The 25,666-nt window shown below is 35.3% G+C and overlaps 1 protein-coding gene and 1 non-coding gene across 2 annotated transcripts in view; one reads left to right on the top strand and one right to left on the bottom strand.

Annotated features, from left to right (window-relative positions):
• Window positions 1-25,666, top strand: part of THEMIS (thymocyte selection associated) — a 176,276-nt gene that overhangs the window by 98,222 nt on the left and 52,388 nt on the right. The gene's annotated exons all lie outside the window — the stretch shown is intronic.
• On the bottom strand, window positions 11,497-11,603 carry LOC120247816. Its single transcript, XR_005532418.1, has one exon. It is a non-coding gene; the product is annotated as a U6 spliceosomal RNA (small nuclear RNA).

Consider the following 25,666-nt stretch of genomic DNA (forward strand, 5'->3'; position numbering starts at 1 on the left):
GTACTTTGGAAGATCGCTATCTATCTGCTCGTGGTGTGTTCTCTTTGTCTAACAGAGAGGCTGTAAGTCTGTTTCCCTGTGAATAAGGAAGAGTAATGTTTTAGCAGTCTTCAGAGACCAAAGGCAAAGATGGTGGAGAACATGCACATAATGAAACCCTGAGATTCTAAATCTGAGAAATAAGAAAGATACAGGGAGCTTATGATCTTCTTTTTAAAAGTTAACAAATTTGGGGTACCTGGGTGGCTCAGTCGGTTAAGCATCCAACTTCGGCTCAGGTCATGATCTCACCGTTCGTGAGTTTGACCCCCATGTCAGGCTCTGTGCTAATAGCTCAGAGCCTGAAGTCAGCCTTGGATTCTGTGTCTTCCTCTCTCTGTGCCCCTCCCCCACTCATGTTCTGTCTTCTGTCTCTCTCAAAAATAAATAAACATTAAAAAAAATTTTTAAATAAAAAGTTGACAAATTTGGCATATTTTTAGCAGATATTTGACCTATCCTCAAGGTTGAGACACATACAGATTAATATGGTCATACGCCATGGCTTTTGAGTTGACCAAAGTCTGGAGCCTGTAAACAGCCAAATGTAGTAGGAGCAAGTGAAAAAGGTAGGAGGGGAGAGAAAAGGATGAATAAAGGAAGTCCTGAGTTGAAAATTAGCCAAACTCAAGTTCCAGCTGAATCCTTGCAGATAGAACGCTGTGCCCAATGGGAAGTGTGAAATAGTTCTAAGTTCTTTTTGCTTTTGGAAGTGGGAGAGTATACAGAACTCTTAAAATTTTCCCCTGGCATAACATGTACTATATTAATACTTTGGCTGGAGAGCCAAAGAATGGTTTAAAAATTATTATTAAATGAAAACAATTGGTTAAAGTCAGGCATTAGCAGACATGGCCTCATTTTAAGGAAATTTCAACCAAAATGAATGTTATCTGACTAATAATAAAATATTCATTTTCTTTAGAGAGTTTATGTCCAAAAAACACTGTTTCCTTCTGGGAGATTAAAGTACACTCCTACTCAGAAATACTTGAATTAACCAAACTTTTGGCCCTTTTTAAGTTTTCAGCTAACAGTGTTCTCACCAGGCAAGTGAGGAAAGGCTAATGAAAAACATTAGTTAATACTGTTCCTTGCCTCCTTTTCCCATCTGTGGAGTGAAGAACTAAAATATACCACCAAATATGTGATTATCACTTTCAATATTAGTGATTATTACTTTTTAACTGCAAAAAAAAAAGTCTTTTAAAAAATGTGTTTAGGGACACCTGGGTGGTTCAGTTAGTTGAGCTTTTGACTTTGGCTCAAGTCATGATCTCATGGCTTGTGAGTTTGAGCCCTGTATCAGGCTCATGACAGTTCAGAGCCTGGAGCCTGCTTCAGATTCTGTGTCTCCCTCTCTCTCTGCCCTTCCCCAACTCTCTCACTCTCTTTCTTTGTCTCTCTCAAAATAAATAAGCAAACTTAAAAAAAAAAAAGAAAAAATGTGGATTTATTTTCCCAGTGGATTGGAAAAATGAGTGAATGAAATTTGTAGTAAATCATTCATATTAGATTTCTGGCTTTTATGAAGATTAGGAGAGTTTTCATTTTTAAAAGATGTTCATAACCTAGAAATCCCTGTTTAGAAATGACCATCTCTAACAGAAGAATCAGTAATTTGGAATGTTCAGTGCACAGTATGTATAAAGTGAGGGCACATGAATAGCCATCTTCTTATAATCCTGTAGAGATTCATTGATTCATTGAGTTGAGTGTGGTCTCACTAGATATTTAAATTCCGTTCTTTGAGCTCACTACCTTCGGTTCTGTTAAATTTTCAAAAAAAATCTAAAGAGCAGTTGGACAAATCTAGAGGTGGTAAGATGGCTAGCTTTGCAGTTTCAAAAACTGATTTATCTGAGTTTTCCATTACTATATCAGTTCTGAATTTATTTTAAAAGAAAAACCTTACCTAGAAATAAATTGATAAGACATAAGCTATATATTTGAGCAAATAAGTTTTGCTACAACTCACAGTTTCTTGCAAGTGAACCATTACATTTAATCTTTTGGTGGTGTTTCCAGACCTGTGTAAATGAAAACGTTTATATTTTGCTTCCCAAACCAAATTTCCTGGGTAAATGTTAGGATAGAAAATGAGCATAAGAGTGCTATGAAAGCATGCATGGGGATAAGCTTCCAAAAATCAGTATTTCTTTTTTTTTTAATTTGAAAAGTAGAAAACTTAAGAAAAATATTTATCTCAATAACAGAAGAGTAGTAAGTAAAAATGAACACAGAGTTTAGGAGAATGAGAAGGTCCATTAAAAACTCTTAAAAAAAGAAAATAATGATTCATACTAATGCATTATTTAAGGACAAACTCTCAGCCAGCCTATTACAGCACTAATTTTTTATCATACTTCATCAGAATCTAACTTCAATATGACCATGATGTCTTAGAAAACCTCCACCCAGTACTTAATTATCAATTAGATAATTGTATTAGAACAAGTAGCTTTTAGCTATTTTGTAAGATATGCCATTGTTTAAGATATTCACCATGAACCAATTGCATGGCTAATTTAAAATCCAATAAGGAGAGAAAAAAATTAGAGAAAATCCTCGAAGATCAGAAGGCCATTGACTACAAAATGAGCCAAATGGAACAAAGACAAATATATCATAGACCAGAAGAACTGTACAACTGACAGTCTAGACACAGAATTGAAAAGGACTGGTTGTAAAATTGTGGATTACACAATATATAGAAAGCAAGAAATACCTGTTCTCCTAGGTTAAGAGATAAGAATGTAATTTTAACTTCTGATGTTAAGCTTGTTAAGATAACTAAACTTTATATAACATTTGTCTTTAATGAAAATTTGTTGTCGCTTTCAAATGGTTTCCAAACCTTAACTAATGTTAAAAAAGAACATGCTGACTAATTATGAAATATTATAAAACACAGAGTCATATCAATTGTGTTATTCGAGGATGGAAATTGCCCTACCCAAGATATTTTTCTCTTCATTGTCTCTTGAGCTGGAATCATTTCTATATTTTTCTATTCATTCCAGGCTCTTCTCGAGCCAAATTCTCTCTCACAGGGTTGTCAGGCATCCTGTGTTCAATAAAATATCATAAATTCTATGATCCAAGCTGCTCAGTATTCTGCAATTAAAATATACTTGCCATCACTGAACTTTTCTTCTGTCTCTGGCATTATGCTAGGCGCTTACATGTGTTGTTATCTTATTTAATCCTTCACACCACTTCATGAAATGGGTGCTATTATTATCCCTATTTTGCAGATGAGGTAATTGAGGCTGAGAGGTAGGTCATATATCCTAGTTATCAGTGGCACTCAGGTTGGCAAATTTTGTGGTCATTCCTTTGTCTTCATATTATTTTTATTTTCAATTCCAGTATAGTTAACATACAGTGTTAGTTTCATGTGTACAATATAGTGATTCAACAATTCCCTACATCACCCAGTGCTCATCAAGACAGATGCATTCCTTAATCCGCTTCTCCTATTTCGCTCACCTACCCCCCGTTAACCATCAGTTTGTTTTCTATGGTTAAGAATCTGTTTCTTGGTCTCTCTCGCTCTCTCTCTTTCTTCCTTTGCTCATTTTTTCTGTTTCTTAAATTCCATTATAAGTGAAATCATATTGTATTTGACTTTCTCTGAGTGCCTTATTTTGCTTAGTATTATACTCTCTGGCTCCATCTGCACCACTGCAAATGCCAAGGTTCTATTTTTGTGACTGAATAATATTCCATTGTGTGTGTGTATATATGTGTGTGTGTATATATGTGTGTGTATATATTCATGTATTAGTGGGTACTTGGACTACTTCCATAATTTGGCTTTTGTAAATAATGCTGCTATAAACGTAGGGGTGGATGTGTCCCTTTGAATTAACATTTTTTGGGTAAACAGCCAGTTACTGGATCATGGGGTAGTTCCATCTTTTTAAGTTTATTTATTTATTTATTTATTTTGAGAAAGAGAGCAAGTGTGGAGGGGCAGAGAGAGAGGAGGAGAGAGAGAATCCCAAATCCCATGCTTTGTACTTCAACACATGGAGCCCAATGTGGGGTTTTGAACCCACAAACCCGTGAGATCATGACCTGAGCTGAAATCAAGAGTTGGATGCTTAACTGACTCAGCCACCCAGGTGCCCCAAGGTAATGCCATTTTTAACTTTTTGAGGAAACTCCATATTGTTTTCTACAGTGTTTGCACCAGTCTGCATTCTCACCAACAGTGCACGAGGGTTCCTTTTCTTCCACATCCTTGTGTTTCTTATGGTTTTGATTTTAGCCATTCTGACAGATATGAGATGATATCTCATTGTAGTTTTGATTTGCATTTCCTTGATGATGAATAGTGTTGAGCATCTTTTCATGTGTATGTTGGTCACCAGTATGTCCTATGGAAAAATGTCTGTTCATGTCTTCTGCCATTTTTAATTTGATTGTTTTTTTGGGGGGGGGTGTTGAGTTGTGTAAGTTCCTTTAGAAGGAACACACCCCAGGATAAAGGCCATATATGAAAACTCACAGCTAACATCATACTTGTCAATGTGGGGAAACTGAGAGTTTTCCCCCCAAGGTCAGGAATAAGGCAAGGATGTTCATTCTCTCCACTTTTATTCAACATAGTATAGGAAGTCATAGCCACAGCAATCAGACAACAACAAAATAAATAAAAGGCATCTAAATTGTTAAGGAAGAAGTAAAATTTTCACTATTTGCAAATAACATGATACTATATATAAAAACCCAGAAGACTCCACCAAAAAACTACTAGAACTGATAAATTCAGTAAAGCTGCAGGGTGCAAAATCAATGTGCAGAAATCTGCTGCATTTGTATACACTAATAATGAAGCAACAGAAAGAGAAATCAAGGAATCAGTCTCATTTACAATCATTCCAAAAACAATATGTTACTTAGGTAAAACCTAACCAAAGAGGTGAGAGACATCTTTACATTTTTGCACAAAACTAGTCTTAACTGACTGAACCACCCAGGCACCCCTAAAACTAGGACAAATAGTCTTAAAATTTATATGGAACTACAAGTGACAACAAATAGCAAAAGCAATCTTGAAAAAGAAAAGGAAAATTCGTGGTATCACAATTTCAGACTTCAAGTTATCTTACAAAGCTGTATTAATCAAAATAGTATGATCCTGGTGCAAAAGTAGAGAGATAGATCAATAGAACTGAATAGAAAAACCAGAAATAAACTGACAATTATATGGCCAATGAATCTTCAATATGGAAGGAATGAATATACAATGGGAAAAAGTCTCTTCAACAAATGGTGTTGGGGAAAGCAGTCAGCTACATGAAGAAAAATGAAACTAGGCCACTTTCTTATACCATACACACAAATAAACAATATAGATTAAAGACTTAAAAGTGAGACCTAAAACCATAAAAATCCTAGAAGAGAGCCAGGTAGTAATGTGTCTAACATTGGCCGTAGCAACGTTTTTCTAGATATGTGTCCCAAAGCAAAGAGAAACAAAAATAAACTATTAGGACCACATCAAAATAAAAGATGTCTACACAGTGAAGGAAACAATCAACAAAACTGAAAGGCAGCCTCCTGAATGGGAGGAGATTTTGCAAATGACATATCTGATAAAGGGTTAGAATCCAAAGTCCTCATATTATTTGAATACTCGTTGAACACTTTCTCTTTTCTGAAATCCTTTGTTTTCTGGAACATCGTGATTTTCTTACACTGTTGTGGTTGATTTTCCTTCTGAATTTTTGACTGACTCTCTCTGGTCTCCCTTAACTGTAAGTGTTTTAGTGGTTTAGAACTTAATCGTCAGTATCTTTTCTCTATCCATACTCACTCTCCATTTCCACACTCACCTGTACTCACAAATTCTTTAATTTATACCTGTAAAATGGCTTTCAGGAGAATAGTCACATGTATGGATTTATTAAGAAAAATGACTGGAAATGACCTCATGTTTTTCCTTTAAAATCTACTTTTATGTGCTGAGAAGTCATCTTCTAAAGAAAGTTCAGTCTTTCAGAGATGGTCGCCTGTGACATTGTGTCTGGTCTATTGCAGTTATCAGAGGTCAGGAAAGTGATCAGATGAGGACAGACACTTCCTTCTGATGTTATTCTTGTAAATGTGGGTTTGTCAGGGTGAGGATTTTTTAAAAGTTTATTTATCTTGAGAGAGAGAGAAAAAAAGCATGCAAAAGTAGAGAGAGAATCCCAAGTAGGCCCTGCACTTTTGGTACAGAGTCCTACATGGGGCTCCACGTGCTGTGAGATCATGACCTGAGCTGAAATCAAGTCAGAAGCTTAACTGAATGAGCTACCCAGGTGCCCCTGTCATGCTTAGAGTTTATCTTTTTAATGACCCAGTGATGGCAAAAAGCTGGAAAGGACCTTAAACTATGTGAGAGATGTTAGAATTTTAGGGAAGTCCTAAGGCTATTCCTGGTGCCAGCAGAAAGCTTTTTTAGTAACAATTCTGTTTTTGCTGAAATAAACTTAAAAAGCTGGACCTCAGACTAGGACTAGAACTAGTAACTTTGGAATTCCACATCAAGTAGGTGATAACATAAGATCCTGAAAGACTGTCAAGCCTTTTTTTTCCATCAAGGGAGATGTGAAACTAATAAAGAAAAGAGGATTAATAAGGATTAATGTGTTAGAGAGCTCAGAATAATGGACAATTTTTTAATAAGCCAAGAAAAATACACAGTATATTACTGCTACATAGAGGAAAACTACATTTATATAACTGCAATAAAAGATTGAGGAGAAAGATTTAAAAATCTATTGTTTGCATGTCCTTAAATATTACCTTAATTGTATATTGCATGTTAAATGCTTTTAAATTATTTACATCTATAATTATTTTAAAATGTTAAAATAATGATTATTATTATAATTGTTTACACTTATTTTAGCTCCATAGATGTAAAATCTTAATTGTGTGCCATTAGCTGTGATAAGCACTAGAGACACATTAAGAGAATAGGATACAAGTATCTAAGCTCAGGAGACTCTCTGTCTAATGGATTAGACACAGGAAAACAATTTCAGTGTGAGGACTCAAGGGAAGAGCGCTATTAGTTGGAGATTACACAGGTTTGGGGACAATTCATTATGATCAATCAAACATTGGGATTGAGATCAATGAAGGATATTTAGATGTCCAGATTGACATATATCAGTTTAAACAAGTAGAATTAGTCAGATGTACAGTGATGTTTAGCACAATCCAGCCAGGTGTAGACATAACTGTATCAGGATCCTGGAGAGGTTTATAATGTCTGTAGCATAGAGTAATATTATCAGGATGGAAGAGAAAAAAGGCCAAATCAGGAAACGTGTGTCATTACCAAGTTTCTTAACTCAGGCTTGCAAGTAGTTCAGTTCACTTTAATCATTCTGTTGAAGATGAAGAATGTGACTTCCTCAATATCAGCTTCTTAGGTTTCTGCCACACTGTGCTCTCCCAGTGCTCAGGACTCAGTCTTTACATTACTTTATCTCTCCTTTACCTGGTTCAGCCATCAGGCAATGGCATGACTATGGACCCCTCTCTCCCTGGCTAATTTCTTAAAGATTGCAGCTATGTTCTTGGGGACTCCACCCATAATATCTTATCTTTCAACCTTTTAGCCTTTTCTTCCTTTCTTTGTATTTTGCCAAGAGGTACTGTTTTTTTTTGTTTGTTTGGTTTGGTTTTCTCTACTTCCACTCCGTCTTTGACCACAGGCCCTGGTGCCCCATTAAGCCCACACACAGCTCAAATATTAGCACCTGAAACAGGCTAGCTCCCATTTTCACCTCACCCTCCTAAAAGAAATACTGCATTTTATTCTTCCAGTACAGAAAAGAATGAAGACAAACAAAATCAGTTGTATTCCACATTAAAAAAAAAAAAAAGACTAATCCTTCCTTCCTTACAATAATCTATTTTTAAAGGAATTTGTACTTTCTACAGAGGAAAAATGGAGGGCATTTTAGAATTTCCAGTAGGGAAATAACAATAAAATTTCTATTTTACATACAAAACCTCTAGAAAAGGCAAGTTTATAGAGATAGACAGCAGATAAGTGGTTGTCTAGAGTGGTGGATAGGAGCAGAGGTGAACTGCAAACAGGCCGGAGGGAAGTTTTTGGATGATGAAAAAGTTCTACACCTGGATGGTTGCCCAACCCTTTAAATTTATTAAATTCATTGAATTGCACACTTACAATGGTGAAAACATCAATTATACCCCCTTAAATACTCATTTTGGAAAATCACTCTAATTATAGAGCAGATTATCAAGTAAAACAGTTAGAAAACTGAAGTACTCATATCAGAGAGAGATGATTGCCTGTGTGACTAGAAGACAAATATTAAAGAAGACTTAATGAGGTGATATTTGTAGTACATGTGGCTGATGATGTGTAGAGAATAAGAAAGTCACAATATAAGGAGAATACCCAGCTTCTGACAAAAGCATCAACATAGATGGTGGTTAAACTTATTAAGTCAGGAGCTCAAGACACAGATAGAAGGGTGGTTTTGCAAGGGCAAAGGAGGAGTTGTGAAAATAATCAGTATACAGAAAAAAAATTGTGAAAAAAACCCGTGAAAATCATCAATATACGGAGCTTGTTTGGAATTTCAACTTCCATGGAACTATGCATTATCTAAAGAAAATGTTCTGAAACACAGAATCCTCTAGTTAGGGACCCATATTAAGGGAGGCTCCTTCTTCTGGAACATGGCCACTCGTCGTTGTGTTAGAGAAGATAGAGAACCATGAACTCAAAACAATGCACCAAGAGATCACTATGTGTAGCTCTATCCACTGCACAGATTAAATTATAAACTTATTTATAAATTAATTATTATTAAATTATAAAATTATTTTGGGGTGAGAAAGTGTAATCTTCTCTTATCCCTCAAAGTTGAAAGAAACTGGGTAACAATGAACCATAAAAAAACAGCTATACTGTCTTAACAAAAATAATCACATTAATCTTCCTTCTGATGTTTTTTAAAATTAAAATTTTTTTTAAATATTTATTCATTTTTGAGAGACAGAGCACAAATGGAGGAGGGGCAGAGAGAGCAGGAGACACAGAATCCAAAGCAGGATACAGGCTCTGAGCGGACAGCACAGAGCCTGACATGGGGCTCAAACTCACAAACTGTGAGATCATGACCTGAGCCAAAGTTGGACACTCAACCAACTGAGCCACCCAGGTGCCCTGTCTTCCTTCTGATTTCTTATCTTTGCAAAGGCCACCACCATCTACTGAGTAGCCTAAACCAGACATCTAGGAACGGTCCTTTTCTTCCCCCCCTTTTCTCATTTATCCATCATTAAATCCTCTTCTATTTCTTTAACCTTTTTAATATACACCTCTCTACCTCAGGTCTTCATCATTTCTCTTCCGGATTATTGAGACCATCTTCTAACTAGCCTTTTTATGTCTAGTCACACTATATTCAACTTTCTTATCCACATCTTGATATATTTATCATTAGAAAAGAAAAATCTTACTGTGTGATTCTCTTGCTAAAAATTCCTTATGGCTTTCTTTTTAATTTTTCGCCATCTGTCCTGCTTGCTTCCTTGGTATTTTATTAAAGCTCCTGGTTCAGAGCAGTCACTCAATAAATATTTGTGGAAAGGAGGAATGATAGAGAGAAAGAAGGAAGGAAGAAACTTAATTTTATTTTACTCTAAAGTAAAGTCAGTCAGGGAGATTAAGCTACTACAGGAAGAAGCCTTAAATTAGAGAAACTCTCTGAGCTTTTTTATTATATAAATATATAAAACTGGCTTGGATCTAAGTGGCTAACACACAAATGTGGATTTTTATAAACTACTGTTCACCAAAGACTATGAGACTTCCTTAAAATTTTACGCAGAGTTAGAACAACTACTAGTTCACAGAAATTTGAAGGAATACAAAAGAACAAGAATGAAGTTGGTTCTTTCTTATAGCCTATCAAGTCGAACTTTCTCAGTAAGTTGCTTGAAAGTACGTGTGTGTGTACACCCATATGTGCAGATCTCTGTATATGAGTATGGAAGTGTGGGTATGTGCAAGGTTGTTATTTCCAGTCATCCTTTTAGCTATCAAGTTTTTAATGTTCAAATAAAATCAAATAAGCCCTCAATTTCATATAATTTTCAGCTTTTGATGCCCTCCTCCTTTATTCTCAAAAATCTATATGGGATATTTATATATATGCTCCTTTGGTCTTTTTTGTTCTTTTGCTCTTCACTCTTTTTCTTCTGAATTTTATTTTCTTACCTTACATTTTTGACATACAAAATGCTATCCATAATTAATATATATAACTTGATGAGTTTAGTAATAAGTATACACCCATGAAATGAGTTTAGTAATAAGTATACACCCATGAAACTCAACAGAGTCTGCCATAAACCTGTCCAACAGCTCCAAGCTTCCTGCCATCCTCTTCATAATTGCTTTTCCCTCTTCCTTTATGTTTATTTTTCATCTCAGTTCTGGTGTTTCAACTGCGTGAGATTGCTCTTTAGTGCCCCAAACTATGAATTCAATTTATTCTCTTTGAGTTTTCAAGGAACCACTAAGAGTGCACTTGTGGGTAAAAAATGAATTTGCTGAAGTTCTAGTAATAATAGGTAGGAAAAGAAAGGGAAAGTTCTAAACCCTAATGATTAATCCTTGACCCTTTATCCCCTCCAGGCTTTTATCTCACAAAATGAGTGCCATTCTTTCCAGGATCACCTCATATTGGTTGTTTCCTTTTTAACAACAACATTATTAATATTAATAATAGTCATTATTATTTCCAAGTTATCTGCCAAAGTATCCCATGAATGGGATAATATAATAAATAATGATTATTACTATTAATGATAGTAATAATAATGCTCTAAAAATGTTCATCTCATAATTTGGTTATGATATCTTAAACTTGGTGAGCTTGACTTGCCTTAAGATGAGACCCACTTATCATTATTCTAAATCTGCATTTATTCTCTTATTTAACTCCTTAATCCATGAGGAATTTACTTTGTATGTTGTATGAAAAAACTTTTTAAAAACAAATGGTTGAAACATTTTCCTAGTTCCATATATTTACTAAATTATTCCTTACTCATTTGTTCTGAAGGCAGTTTCTCAATTTTTTATTCCATTTCTTTGATTTATCTGGCTTTTCTCAAATCAGTAGCTCATAAGTACTGTTTTCTAATTTTGTTTTAATATTGGTATAAATTTTTTCTTCTTGTCACTGATTATTTAGGTTCTCAGCTCCTCATCCTTTCAAATGAACTGTTAAGTCATTTCATTAATTTCCATAAAAACATCTATTGGGCCCTTAGATATTTTATTAAACTTAAATATTAATTTAACAGAATATGAAGTTTTATTTTGCGATCTTGGCAAATGGTTTGATATTCCATTTAGTTAAATCTTGTAATTAAAGTCCTATATATCTTTATAACAGTTTTTTAAATATGGAATGCCTCACGCATCTCCGTGACATCCTTGCACAGTGGCCATGCCAATCTTCTCTGTATTGTTCCAAGTTTAGTATGTGTGCAGCCAAAACGAGCACTATCATTATAACAAATTCTGATGTGCTTCTGACATTTCTCCAAATTGCCGTTTCTTCATATTAGACCCCTTCCTTCAGAGTTAAGAACACTCCGTTCTGTGGTACTCTCTCCAGTGTAGAATTCTTGAATTTTCATTTGAGTAAAACCAGAGATTATGGCTCTTAACATGGTGATCATCTGCTTTTAGTCAAGTCTGTCACTCAGCAGATATTTCTTGATTATTATATTTTAGGTACTGTTTTAGATGCTGCATATACATCAATAACAAAACATCTTGGTAAATGCCTTGATACTCTATTTAATGTTACATTCTAGTGGCAGTAAATAATATAGAATGGTAGCTCATGATAAGTGCTATGTAAAAAAGAATAGAGCAAGATAAATAGGATTTAGAGTGCACAGTGAGTAGAATAATTTTAAATAAGGTGGTTATGGTGTGCCTTAAGGAAAAGACAACACTTGTCCAAAGACTTGAATAGTTAAGATGAGCTATGTAGACAGAGGGTGGGGTAAATGCTCCAGACCAAAGAGATGATACAAACCCTAATGCACGGCTGTGCCTAATATACTCAAGAGTAAGCTGGAAGGCCGGGATGGCTGGAATATAGCGAGCTAAGGAGACAAAAGGAGATGAGATCAGAGAGGGAATGCAGAAGGTAAATTGTATAGGTCTTTGTAGGTCTTTGTATTGATTTTGGCTTCAATTTTTAGGAGACAAGAAGCGATTGGAGGATTGGGTCGGGGAATGACAATCACATGTTAAAGGACTCATTCTGACTTCTGTGCTGCTGTTAGGTAATAGGGGGCCAAGGATGGAAACAGGAAACCAATTAGGGGAACGTTGCTATACATGATGCTTCCCTGGGTCAACAGAGTAGCAGTGCGGTAACAAGAAATGGCTAGTTTTAGATATATTTTGAGTGCAAAGTAAAAGATATTTATTTCTGGGTTGCATTTCCCCACCACCTCCTTTTTAAAAAAAAAATGTTTTAAATGTTTATTTATTTTGGAAAGAGAGAGGCGGAGACACAAAATCCCAAATAGGCTCCAGGTTCCAAGCTCTCAGCACAGAGCCTGATGTGGGGCTCCAACTCAATGAGCCATGAGATCATGACCTGAGCTGAAGTCAATGCTTTACCGACTGAGCTACCCAGGCAGCCTCTTACATTTAATTAAAAATATATATATATTCATTTTATAAGTCTCTGTTGGTGACCTATTAAATTTAGCTTATTCCTACTTGGGTTCTCTTATTAATAGAATTTTTTCCTCTTGGACTTTATATAGATGCAACTCTCTTTTGAAAATATTGAAAATTTTATCTTAAAGAGCTATGGTGGAAAAAAGAAGTACTGTCTGGAAATCAAGAGCATGTGATTCCTGTCCTGGCTGTGTTACTAGTTTGCCATGTGATCTGAGATAATCCTGGAATTCTTGACTCTACAATGAGTTTAGAATAAATGATCAATACAATTCCTTTGAGCTTAAATATTCTACCCATCTACAATTCTGTATCTTTACATTGGTCAAGAGAGAGTTAAAAGTAACTGAATAATCTTCATTTGAGTTCCATGAAATATCAACAGATTGATTTGCCATAGCTGAAGAATTTTTAAGAGAAGAAATATGAAGTTTGCAATAATAAGCTTTTAGTATTTTGGCAGAGGGGTGGGGAAGGTGGGGGGGAGGGGATGGGGTAGTCTTTCTACTGACATTGCTGGCAAGTTTCTCTCTTTGGCAGCAGAAAGGGGCCCTTGTCTTAATGCTTGACTCAATGGGGACTGCTTTGTCTTTGTAATCCTGTATTTACAACCAAGTTCCCACTTTTTCTTTTTCTTCCCATCTGTGAGAGGATTTTCCTAGGAACTGCCTCTTTTTAGAATTACTCTTCCTTATTTCAGTCCCACACTTTCAAAACCTGATTTATTGTGGTTGTGTCACTGTTTTATATATGCACAAGGGAGTATTTCCATTCACCTTTTTATCTGTTTCACTTAACATTTCTCTGTATTTAACACTGTTCTTGAGATTCCTTTGCAGGGCTACCAGGTCCATCCCATGTTGCCTCCACTGGGACATATTCTCCATGTGTACCTTGTCTCTGTCCTCTCTTAGATCACATGATACATCTGATTCTGTGTCCTGGTGCAGCCTCTTCCTGCCTGAAGCTGGCTCAAGCTGTTTTGAAACATAGAACAATATTGTTTTCCCCATCTCAAGGGCATTGTATTTATGACTCTATTTGACATTGAGAGATCAGAATTAAGATACTATGAGACCAGGAAATGAAAGGCAGAAATAGGTTGTTCTTGCAAATGGAAAGAAATTCACCCCCACTTTGCCAAAAGCACAAGATCTTTCTAATCAAACATTTGACATCATGACCAGGCTGGGGAAAAAGTGTACCTGTTCAGTTATAATTGGTTCTGCTCACAGAAGTGGATTTCTCATTGTCTGTGCAGCTACAGGAAATGTGGTTAATAAAAGCACATGTCAGCCTGTCTGGAGCTGTTCTATAAAACCCTGCCAGACCACTCTGCAAAACCGTTATTTCCTATTATGAAAACTAAATCTCAAATCATAGTTAAAAGGTAATCAGTCTTCAAGAGAGTAGTCTGTAGAAGTAAGCGGTAATTCAGATTTGATTGGCAACGTTACGTTTTTCAGGGAATAGTTCAAAATGAGAAGCATTGTGAGAGAGCCAGAAACACAATCCAAAATGATGATTCTCAGAATTTTCTAACATTGGGTTATTGATAAACACAGACAATTTTTAAAGTTGTGCTTTCCTAGGAACCATGATAATAGCACATGGTGGTTTTGTGTACTTCATCTCATTTAACTCTTGTAACACAACCTTGTGATATAGGTATGATTGTCATCAATGAAACATGCCCAAAGTTCCTAGATCTGCACTAAGTGTTGTGGTGGGCCTTTCCCCTGCCAGCCAAGCCCAGGCACCCCTTACAATCCCATGATGCATCCTGGAAAGGGGGTATATGAACGTCTCTAGCAACCTTTCCACTCTATTGCTCCTTGCTTGATATCCATGTTTATTGTTTCCATCATTGACAAAACAGAGCAGTAACACCTTCACCACAGGGGAATTATAAGGACAAAATCCAAAGAAATAACACACATCTTAAAAAAAAAAAAACCCTATCAAAAAGGAATTAATATGACCTCACCTAAAAGCTTGATTTTGTATGCAAATTTTGTGATTTAAAATAAAATCTTTTCCTCTAAGTGAAAGGCATTGTGATTAGGTACATCAGTAACATAAGTTTAGAAGCAAGCACATTTTTCTTTTCATACAAAAATGATTGTTGCTGACACATCGTTGGAGAGGCAGGTGTTGTATACCATTTTCCTCGTTGGATCTGCATGAATTCTGTAGTTCTGTGTGCTAACCAGGTAAACAAAGATTATGTTATGCCAATATACCTATATTGTGTATAGGCATCACTACCAACTTTTTTCAGAAATTTACAAGATTAGTGTCCCCCTAATTCTGCTGTGTCTTTTTTCCCAAATAGAGCAGAACTAAATCTCTACATAGTCCTCATTTCACTTGGGAGAATTTTCCTGTTTATTTTTTTTAAATTGTTAATGTTTTTATTTATTTCTGAGAGAGGAGAGAGAGAGGCAGCGTGAACAGGGGAGGGTCAGAGAGAGGGGGAGGTACAGAATCTGAAGACAGGCTCCAGACTCTGAGCTAGCTGTCAGCACAGAGCCTGAAACGGGGCTCGAACCCATAAACCATGAGATCATGACCTGAGCTGAAGTTGGACGCTTTACCGACTGAGCCACCCAGGTGCCCCAGAATTTTCCTTTAGAATTTAGACCAAGTAATCAGGTGATCTTGATTACAGATTCCTTGGAATTCCTTACATTTCATTTTTTTGTTTTGCTACTTTGCTCATATTAATATTGATGTACATAGCTTATCTGCTTTGTTGGATCTGGTATAGTCTGTACTCCAAATACCATGTCTTGAATGAGAGAGAGAGTATGACTGCTCTCAAAAGATGCTTAATAAGTCTCTGTCTGGGGTTGAGTAAGAGAACACATTTTCATGACACTTAAAAAAATCTCCCAGGGAAAACAACTTGGATTATATACGGAATTTATCCAGCTTTAATGGAAAGCTAAATAACTCTAGGACTTATTTATAGTCTACATGCCAATCATACTTCATTTATCAAACCAACCGCCGAGTAGTTGGAATATATAGATATAGGAAAACAAAACAAAAGCAACAAAAAGCAACTGTTATTCAAGATGGGCAGACCATGAAGGTTATTATAGGCCATTTGAAAGGATTCTGATTTTTTTTTTCTGTGACTGAGATAGGGAGCCATCAAAAAGGGAGAGCAGAGATGTGGCATGGTATGATTTATGCTTTAAAACAATCACTATGGCTGTTGACAGGGTCCTGAATGATTAACATCCACCATGCTCAGGTCATGAAGCTTTGTTTCTAAAGGATATCCTAGATATTAGGGCCATTTTGTTTTCATTTTGGAATGTATTTAAACATATATTTACTGTATCAATGTAAATAAAATCAGTTTTATTTTTCTAGTGTTTTGCCATATTCTGGGTGAATGGGCAGAAGGTAACGAGGATTAAGTAAAGTAACCTGGTTTGACCAGAATTTATAAGATATAAAAATTTATTGCCCATTCAGTGATAAAAAGGGAGAATCTCTGAAGCAAGCTTATTTTTGTTGTATCTTTTCAAGAAAAGATTTAGGAATAAAAATCTTTTTAAAAACCACTTATTTTCAAATAAGAACTACAATCCAAAAATACATTTTAGTTCCATGTTACTGCCAGTAAATGATTACTCTAAAAGTTCAGGTAGTTTAGCCTAAGACAGTAATTATGAATGTCATTGATTTCTTTAATCAAAATGTCAATAATGGTCATTTTACTTTTTTTCCCATTTACATCAGTCCACCCAATTTTTCATTATTCAATAAGAAAACTGTATAATAAATCAGTAAAGGTCACTAGACTGTAAAGCTTCACTCCCTATATCTGATTGTTGGAAGGGAATTCTCTGAATGCTTTCATATTCCCTCATGATCCAAACTTTCTGATGAATGACCGCTGGTAAATTTTGTTAAAGGAGGATTGAATAGCAACCATGTCCTAGAAGATACAGATAGTATATTACTTCAGGGAGATTCAGAGACTTCTCTCTCCTGTAGCATTTGCTCATATCCCAGAATAAAAGCCTTTCCCTCTCCAGAGATGGGAGAATGTGCCAGCCAAGCTCTGAGTGTTGTGCTTTTGTGAGTCTGTGGTACAACCCCTCTGTTTGTGCAAAATCATAATTTTCCCCCAAATAAGTAGGCAATTATGTCAATACCATTTATTCAGAATGATTTAGTAGTGAAGCCATATATAGCCTCACCAGTGCTAAGATGCTCTGTGATAATAAAAATATTGTGTTTCCTGTCAGAATATCTTCCTGCCTATGTATGTATGTATGTATGTATGTATCTACCTATCATCTATCATCTATCTATCTATCTATCTATCTATCTATCTACATAACACTGTGGCAGGATAGCTTCTTGCATTATAAGTATTGTCTCGGACCCTTAAATTTCAGACTCAACACTGATGTCTTCCCTTTATGAGACTCATGTCACATTAATATTTGTATTGATGAAGGATGAGACTCATTTTATGTTAGTTGTCAAGATATTCTGTATGTTATTTGTTCTCTGTGATACATTCAAAAAGAGATCCCAGAAATAGTGCATGTGTAAACATGGAGTTCTTCACATAAACACACATTTGCAAGACTCTTGAGAGAGATAGGTAAAGACATTTCCGTGGCAGTGGTGGTAGGTTTGAATTTCATTGAAACATGCTTTTATGGATGATGCCATGCAAAGAACATGGTGACATGAGTGCAGCACAGTGTCATGTTGGCATATGCCATGGATTGGTGATTTCTAGAGCTTTTAATCTGCATGAGTAGATAAACAAGGTTTTTGTCTTCTGGGTAAAGGAAGAAGGTGTGATATGTGGCGTGTATGTGTGTGTGTGTGTGTGTGTGTGTGTGTGTGCACGCGCGCGCATGTGCGCACTCACACAAGGGTGCTGAAAAGAGTTGGAGATAAATAAAACAAGATGGGGAGGGGCATTAAAATATGGAGACTTAACCTGATATCTTATGTTTTAATTGCCACAATTAGTATCACAAATTCAGGAAGATGCAATGTTAAACAATTGCTGCTGATTGTTTTCAAGAAATGCCTAATGATAGGGCTGCTTCCAGAGTGGATGAAATCAGGCTCCAAAAGGAGCTTTTCCAGGGAGCTGCCAGATTAATGTAACAGTGACAATAATCTGTGAGAGAACCTTTTTAAAAAATTGTTTTATTGTGGTAGAAAAATTTAACAAGAGATCTACTGTCTTAACAAATTAAGGTTATAATACTGTATTATCAAAAACAGGTACAATGTTATATAGCAAATCCCTAGAACTTATTCATCTTCCTTTACTAAAACTTTATGTCTATTAATTAATAACTCCATTTTCCCATGCTTCCTGTCTCTGGCAACCACCATCCCACTCTTTAAGTATGAATTTGACACTTTTAGATACTGCATATAGGTAGAATCATGCAGTATTTGTGTTTTTGTAACTGGCTTATTTCATTTAGTCTCATGTACTCAAGATTCATCTATAGTTTTGCATATTGCAGAGTTTCCTTCTCTTTTAAGGCTGAATAGTAGTCTATTGTGTGCACATACCACATTTTCTTTATTCATCCATCTGCTAATGGATAGCTTGTTTTCACATCTTGACTATTGTGAATAGTGTTGCAGTGGGCATGAGAATGCATATATGTCTTTCAGATCCTGATTTCAATAGTTTTGGATAACTCTCTAGACTTTGGATTGCTAGATCACATACTAGTAATGTTTTTAATTGTTTGAGGAATTTCTATCCTGTTTCCTAAGGAGCTCCAAACCCAGAGTGCCCCTCTGGTGGTTGCAAGTCTGCTGGGTTTAGAGACTACTACAGAGCTAGGGGGAAGAGAATAGCATGAAAGCAAGTCAGGATGCTGCAAAGCTCACTGTTATCAAGACTGAGTCATTTTTTTAAACAAAAGCTTCTTGGATTGTTGAAAATATTTAGTTAATTCTAGAGTTCTAAAAAAAATTGATTCTAATAATTTTCCCAGTGTTCATGGGTTTTGTGGATGAGTAGCATTTTGTAGATCCTTAGTCCATATTCTTAACTCTTGATCTTGGGCAAATTATTTAACCTCCTTTTTTCCCTCAATTTTTACATTTGTCATACAGGGATAATAATATGCTTCAACGTTGTTGCAAGTTTATTTAGGAAAATCACTGAGAATAGTGTGGGGCACACAACAAACACTCAAACATCTGCCATAAAGATCAAGTATATTCATTTAAAATACATTAGTTCTGGGGCACCTGGGTGGCTCAGCTGGTTAAGCATCTGACTCTTGATCCTGGCTCAGGTCATGATCTCATGGTTTGTGAGATAAAGCCCTGCGCTGGGCTCTGCACTGGCAACACATAGCCTGCTTGGGATCCTCTCTTTCCATCTCTCTCTCTCTGCCCCTCACCCACTTATTCTGTCTCTACCTCTCTCAAAATAATAAAACTAAAAAATTTTTAAAATAAAATACAATATTAGCAAACCTATCCTTTATTAATTTTTTAAAATTTTGGTATTATATTCATAGCATAAGTCCCACTTTTTTTAAATTAGTTTATTTGGGTAGATAGATTTATAGGTTCTATTCCACAAAGCTTCAGACCACAGCAGTTGTTTTCCATTCTATTACATTGAACATTCCCCAGAGCCTTTTAAAACAATAACCAATGGCCAAGCTGTTGCAGACATTATGATTATAAGCCAGTGAAAACCGTACTCAAACAGGGTAATTTTGCCTTTTGTTACCTCAGAAAAATAAACCTGTTTATCTATGTACTTTTGCCAGCATAGTTTATAAAATGGCACTTTTTGAAAAGATTGCTTCAGGGATCAAATACAAAATTTACAATATTTTATGAAATATCTAGAACTCTTAAGGTCATTGATGTCTTTATAAAATGTTTTAAATTTTGATGACAAACAAAGATGCTTCCTTAAGTCACCCTCTACTAAGGGACAATGGATATTAGAAGGGCTCTTTCAGTGCCTTAAATCTCAGCAAACTCTAGCCTGTCTGAGAAAACACATGGGAAGTCCATGAATAAGTTTAATGTATAACCAAAATGGTCAGTTCAGAATATTTAACAATAGTAAGTAATTATGAAAAGTATTTAGTTATTTGCCCTCTATTCTATAGATATATTAAGCATAATATTCATATAATGATCCACTTCATTAAAAATACTCTTTGGGGCTATATTTATTAGTATTCTAAAGGCTCTGAGTTTTGAATAAGCAAGAAAAAAATGCCTATACTGGTTCATCAGTTGTTCTTCATTTCTAACTGAACTGAGATATTTTAATTACTACATTTTTAAAAAAAATGCTTATTTTTGAGAGAGAGAGAGCACATGCATACATGGGGCACATGCATACATGGGACAGAGAGAGGGGGGTACAGAGAATCTGAAGCGACCTTTGTGCTGATAGCAAAGGACCCAACACAGGGCTCAAACTCAAGAAACCGTGAGATCATGACCTGAACCAAAGTCAGACACTTAACCAACTGAGCCACCCAGGCATCCCTAATTACTACATTTTTTAAAATCTTTTCATATAGTAGAAATCACACCAAATCATATTTCAAGGAAAGAAGTATACTTTTCATAAAGCTTTCTGACTTTAAGATGTATCATTCTGAAAAAATAACTTATAATATATATGTATTGACATATACATTTAACCCAATTCCAATAAAAATTCAGCTGACTTCATAAAAATAGAAATTCATGAGCAAAGATTTTTCAAGAATAAGACACAACAAGAATGAACCATTGTTTAAAAATTAAATTGAATGTCATCAGATTTAAAAACTTATTCACTTTTTAAGATATTGTATTAAAAATGAAAAGAAATGCCCCAGTCTGAGAGACAATATCATATACAAATACAAACCATTTGTACTTATTATACATTAGAAAAAACCTCTTACAACTTAAAAATGAGAAAACAACACTAAAAGCAGAAGAAAAAATATTTGACAATTTTACAAAGTAGTCACTCAAAACAGTTGATAACCAAAAAAATTCTCTGCAGTTGAAATAATCATTATCAATAATTAAATCACAATGAGTTACCAAACAGCTAAAGTTAAAAAGACCAATAAGATCAACTTTTGGTTCACTTGTGGAAGAATTGAACTCTAAAATAACTGGTACACTGCTGATGGAGATTAAATGATACAACTTAAAAAAAATAAAACTGTATGACAGATTTTTAAAAGGAATTCCATAGAAATCTTTTGTGACACTTAGCCACCTCACTTGAAGGAATTGACCAAGGAGAAATGAAAGTATGTCCAGAGGAAGGGGCCAGTAGCTGAGAAGAACCGCCCAGAGAATATATTTAGGTCCTGGTCAACATATTCCCTGCCTTCTGAACAAAGTGAAATGGCAACTGTGCTTTACTAGATCTCAGAACTTTCATAGACTGGTGACTCCATGTTGCTCCAATTTTTCCTTCTCTTTGTGAATGGAAGCATCTATTGCAATTCTCCTGATCCTGTCTCCCCATTGTATGTTGGATATATGGGGTTCAATAGCTTGTTTCTTTATTCCATTGTCTTCTGATCAAGAAGAGGCTTCCACAACTAACCTCAGTTGTACCTGTACCTAATTTACATAATGTGTTCCTGGACTTAAAGTGTGATCCTGATGTGGAAATGGGATGAAACTTCAAGGGTTTAGGGGATTTAGTAAATGTACTTCAGAAGTGGGAAGGATGTGTATCATATTTGGCCAGAGGATAATTGTGGTCATTATTCTCCAAAAATGGTCCTTGTCATAATTTTATTAGATTAACATTTGTTAAGTTAAACACCAGGGTGTCATATGGTGAGTTTCAGTTCAACAAAAGATCACAAAACAATTGAATTAGAGAAGTTTATTACTCATGAGTCCTGGAGAAAATACATGGCAAGCCTGGAGAGACCACAACTGGCCATCAAGACAACATGCAGCAAGAAGAGCTGGCAGGACCAGGGACACATGCCTTAATTAGGGTCCCAGGGTGGAGCGCTCTGGGGTTTCTGGGCTCCAAATAAATTGGTCAATTTAAACCAAAAAGAGTGAGACTTTGGTAACCTTTGCAGAGGTCTTATCTAAGGAGCTTACAAGGGAAAGATGAAGGAGACTGTTCATCTCAAGGACCATTGGCAAAGTCATAACAGGAACTTAATGTTTATTTATGACTTTGTGTACTTATGTCTAGGGCATGAGCTTGTATGACGGCTGATGTCAGTTTAAGGCCCCTGCAGGATGCTTGGTCAAACAAAATGGAGGCAAGGGCATCAATACCATGGAGATGCTTAACTAAACTCTCAACAGCCCCCAATGAACCATGACTCCAGGTCTTCATGCCTCTTGATAGTGTTCTACTACACTGGATCTGAATTAGCCCTGTGATTTGCTTTAACCAGTTGACTGTGGTACAAGTATCAGTGAGCCAGTTTCTAGCCTTAGCCTTAAGAAGGCCTGGTAGCTTCTGCTTTGCCTTTTAGGATAACTCTGAACTGTGATGTGAAATAATTGGCTATATTGTTGTAGAGACCATTGGGATGTTCAGTCATCACAGCATCCCAGCAGAGCTCAGCTTTCTCCACCGAAGTGCTAGGCACAAAGTGAGCCATCTTGGACATTACAGACCCAGATAATGTCACATTGAGTTGTGCCTAGTTTATTCACAGAATGGTGGAGACAACAAAATACTGTTGCAAACCACTACATTTTGAGATCATTTGTTATCCAGCAGTTGATAGCTAAGACATTTATATAAGCCACTATGTATCTGCACGTAAGATTTTATAGAATAAAATCAATATGTTGGCTAATTGCTCTTGAACTTGAGCTAATCTTAAATAATCTTAAACCTTTTATTCTGGTATATTATTACATGGCCACTAATATTAAAGGCTCCTACAGCTGTTGCTGTATTGATTATCATTCTTTAGTTTGTTTGGTTTCAAAAAAAGATTGCTTTTTATGAAGTTAAGTGACAGTTTAAGCCATTTGTGGATCTTGGCAAGGAATAAGATACCAGATGTCATGTATGTGATGCAACTATCCATAATCTTCTTGTCATTTAAAAAAATCTTTTCAAATCCTTTAGTGGCAGTTTAACTTTTTAGCTGCGTATCAATCATAAGAATGCAGATAAATTTTTAATAACAAAGAATTTTTAAGGGATCTATGAGTATTTGTAACTGTTTTCTTTTTAATGGTAGAAAATGGGATAAAGGGGCTCAGACACATTCTAAAAATGTAAATCCTTCTTTTGGAAATTTCTAGCATACCATTTGGCATACTAGTTATGCTGAAATATATCCAGAGAATGCGTGTTGATCAGAAACATGATCCTTTACAGAAACATTTTAAGTCTTAAGTCTTCCACATTAGCTTAATTAGATGAGACCATTATTACAAGTTATATTCTTTACCTTGCTCCCTGAGCAAGTGCATTTTAGGCCAAAGTTCTATTCTCTTATCAGCAGAATCTTGGAATTACCTCTAGTTTCTTAATTATTTTTCTGTCCTCAAAATCATGCTACAAATAACTTTGAGGCTTTAGGTGCATAGTTTGTATCATCATATCCTTATACACAGACAGACTCTAAATTCTGGAACCTATCCAGTGTTATCGACTTGATTTAGTATAACTTCATTTGTCTGTTAAGTATATCACAACTGGCAGAGCCAAGAGGAGTCTAATAAATACATTTTACCTCTTATAGAATAAGAATTCCTCAAAGACTGAGTTTTCCTCCTCTTTTAGTGAACTACCTAAGCAAAAAGATTAGACCTCTAAATCATTCACCAGAACTAGTTTACTTTTTAGACCTCTCTGGGAGTATAAACATCAAAATCACATTAGATTTCAAAAATGTTGTTGTTTCAAGGGAGAAAAAGGCATAGAAATTAAAATCTATCCTGAAGAATACTTATTAAAAGAGAACAGGGAATGGAAGATATTTGAGTGATTCTGGCTACACAGAAATGAACCATCACATTCAATTTTTTTTCCAGAAAAATGACCTCAAAAACATAATCTTTAACCAATCAAATTGTAAATCAAATATGTCATTAGCTCAAATATAAGGGTTCTTCCTTAAAAATCCTCCGTGAACAGATGAACACTCTCTTTGCAAAATGGGCAAATTACAGGAATAGAAAATTTATAGAAGTACAAATGACCAGTAAATATATAAAACACTTGTTAATCACATTAAATAAAAATATTCAAATTTAAAAATAAGCTATTTTAATTCATCACAGGCAAAATTAAACAGATAAAAGTTAATCTGATGGTACAAGGAAACAGTTTCTCTTATACTCTGTATGAATACTTTTTTGACCTAGCAACTCCACTTACCATTATCTGTGTTAGAAAGTCCTCCCATATGTGCATTCATAAGAATAATCATTGTTACATTGTTTCAAATAATTGCACATATGGCATCAACATAGATATCTATTAACAGAATTAATTATTATATAATCTAAAAAAATCTATACTGTACATTTAAAAATAATGAGACAGATGTAGATGTAATGAAAAGTAAGTGTCCAAGATATAGTATTAAGTGAAGAAAGAAGACTGTAGAACAAAATACACAGTATTTTTCCATTTATTAAAAAGTTCACAGAACAAAACTACTCATTTCCATATGATCTTTCATGTATTTTGATACATACATGTGATGTGACACACATATCATTCTGAATAGTGACCTTGGGATGATTGTGGGAGAAATAGTGAAATTAGGGCTAGACATATATTAATTTTGTAATTGTGCAGATATACAAAGAATAGGAAAAAATCCAAGGTGCAACTTAAAAGAATCTCATCTTTGGTTTTAAACTATGCCTAGGTGAATCATAATTGAACTATGCTTTGGTGAACCATAAATAATTTAAATGCTTTCATAGTTCCAAATTTCAATGTGAGGTCAGTAATTGCCATGGAATGTAAAGGTAGTTTGTAAGGTCCTTTATTTAATGGAACAGAAATAAAATCTTAAGCCGGGGGAATAAGCATGATTGGCAGTAGAGAGCAAAGCCTGAGCGTATGCGCTTAGTAACATTGAACGTGTTGTGTCATCTCTCAGCCACTTTTTCTTCACTTGTAAAATGAGGAGATGATATATACCTTATAAGTTCCTGGGGGAGATCAAAGAAGATCCTGTGGGACAACATTTCATACACTGCCACGCACATAAGTCCTGAGATATCAGTACATGTTTTCACTTATTCATAATAAACAAAACTTAAAAATTTAAATCACGGATTAGACCCAAGTAAAGAAAGCTAAGGATCACTAACTTTGATGATTTACCCAATTTAATGGAATCCTTAAAAATGTTAGTTTTATTTAGGTCTATTTATTTCCTTATCAAACCTTCCATTTGAAAGGTAGCTTTAAGAAATCAAATAATTCTTCCAAATAAAATTGATGTTTCCAACTCTCTGCAGAGCCGCAAGCTGACTAAAATTCACAGAGCCACTTATTAAAGTCAGTAAACTGGAAATGAATGTTGTCTTCTAATGATGTGTTTGGAACACTGTAATTTTACATTTTAGATTGAGCTCAACTTTGTGTTGTTTAAGGTAAAAAGATTCTTCAGGGTTAGCCATGTGATAAGCTACCAAGATCGAATATGTGCCATAGCACCAGCACTGCCAAAATGATTAGAACCTGCTAGTAGAAGCAAAACCGTTATGGTGAATACAAAGTGATACTTTTATATTCAGCATTGAGCTATATCCAGGTAACTTTGTAGAAATGATGAGCAACTTGGGAACTTTTGTTTAGAAACATTGTAATATTTTTGTAAGTGTTCAATTTCTGATCTG

This window comes from Hyaena hyaena, unplaced genomic scaffold, assembly GCF_003009895.1.
Source record: "Hyaena hyaena isolate Hyena2069 unplaced genomic scaffold, ASM300989v1 scaffold_549, whole genome shotgun sequence".
NCBI classification, from domain to species: domain Eukaryota; kingdom Metazoa; phylum Chordata; class Mammalia; order Carnivora; family Hyaenidae; genus Hyaena; species Hyaena hyaena.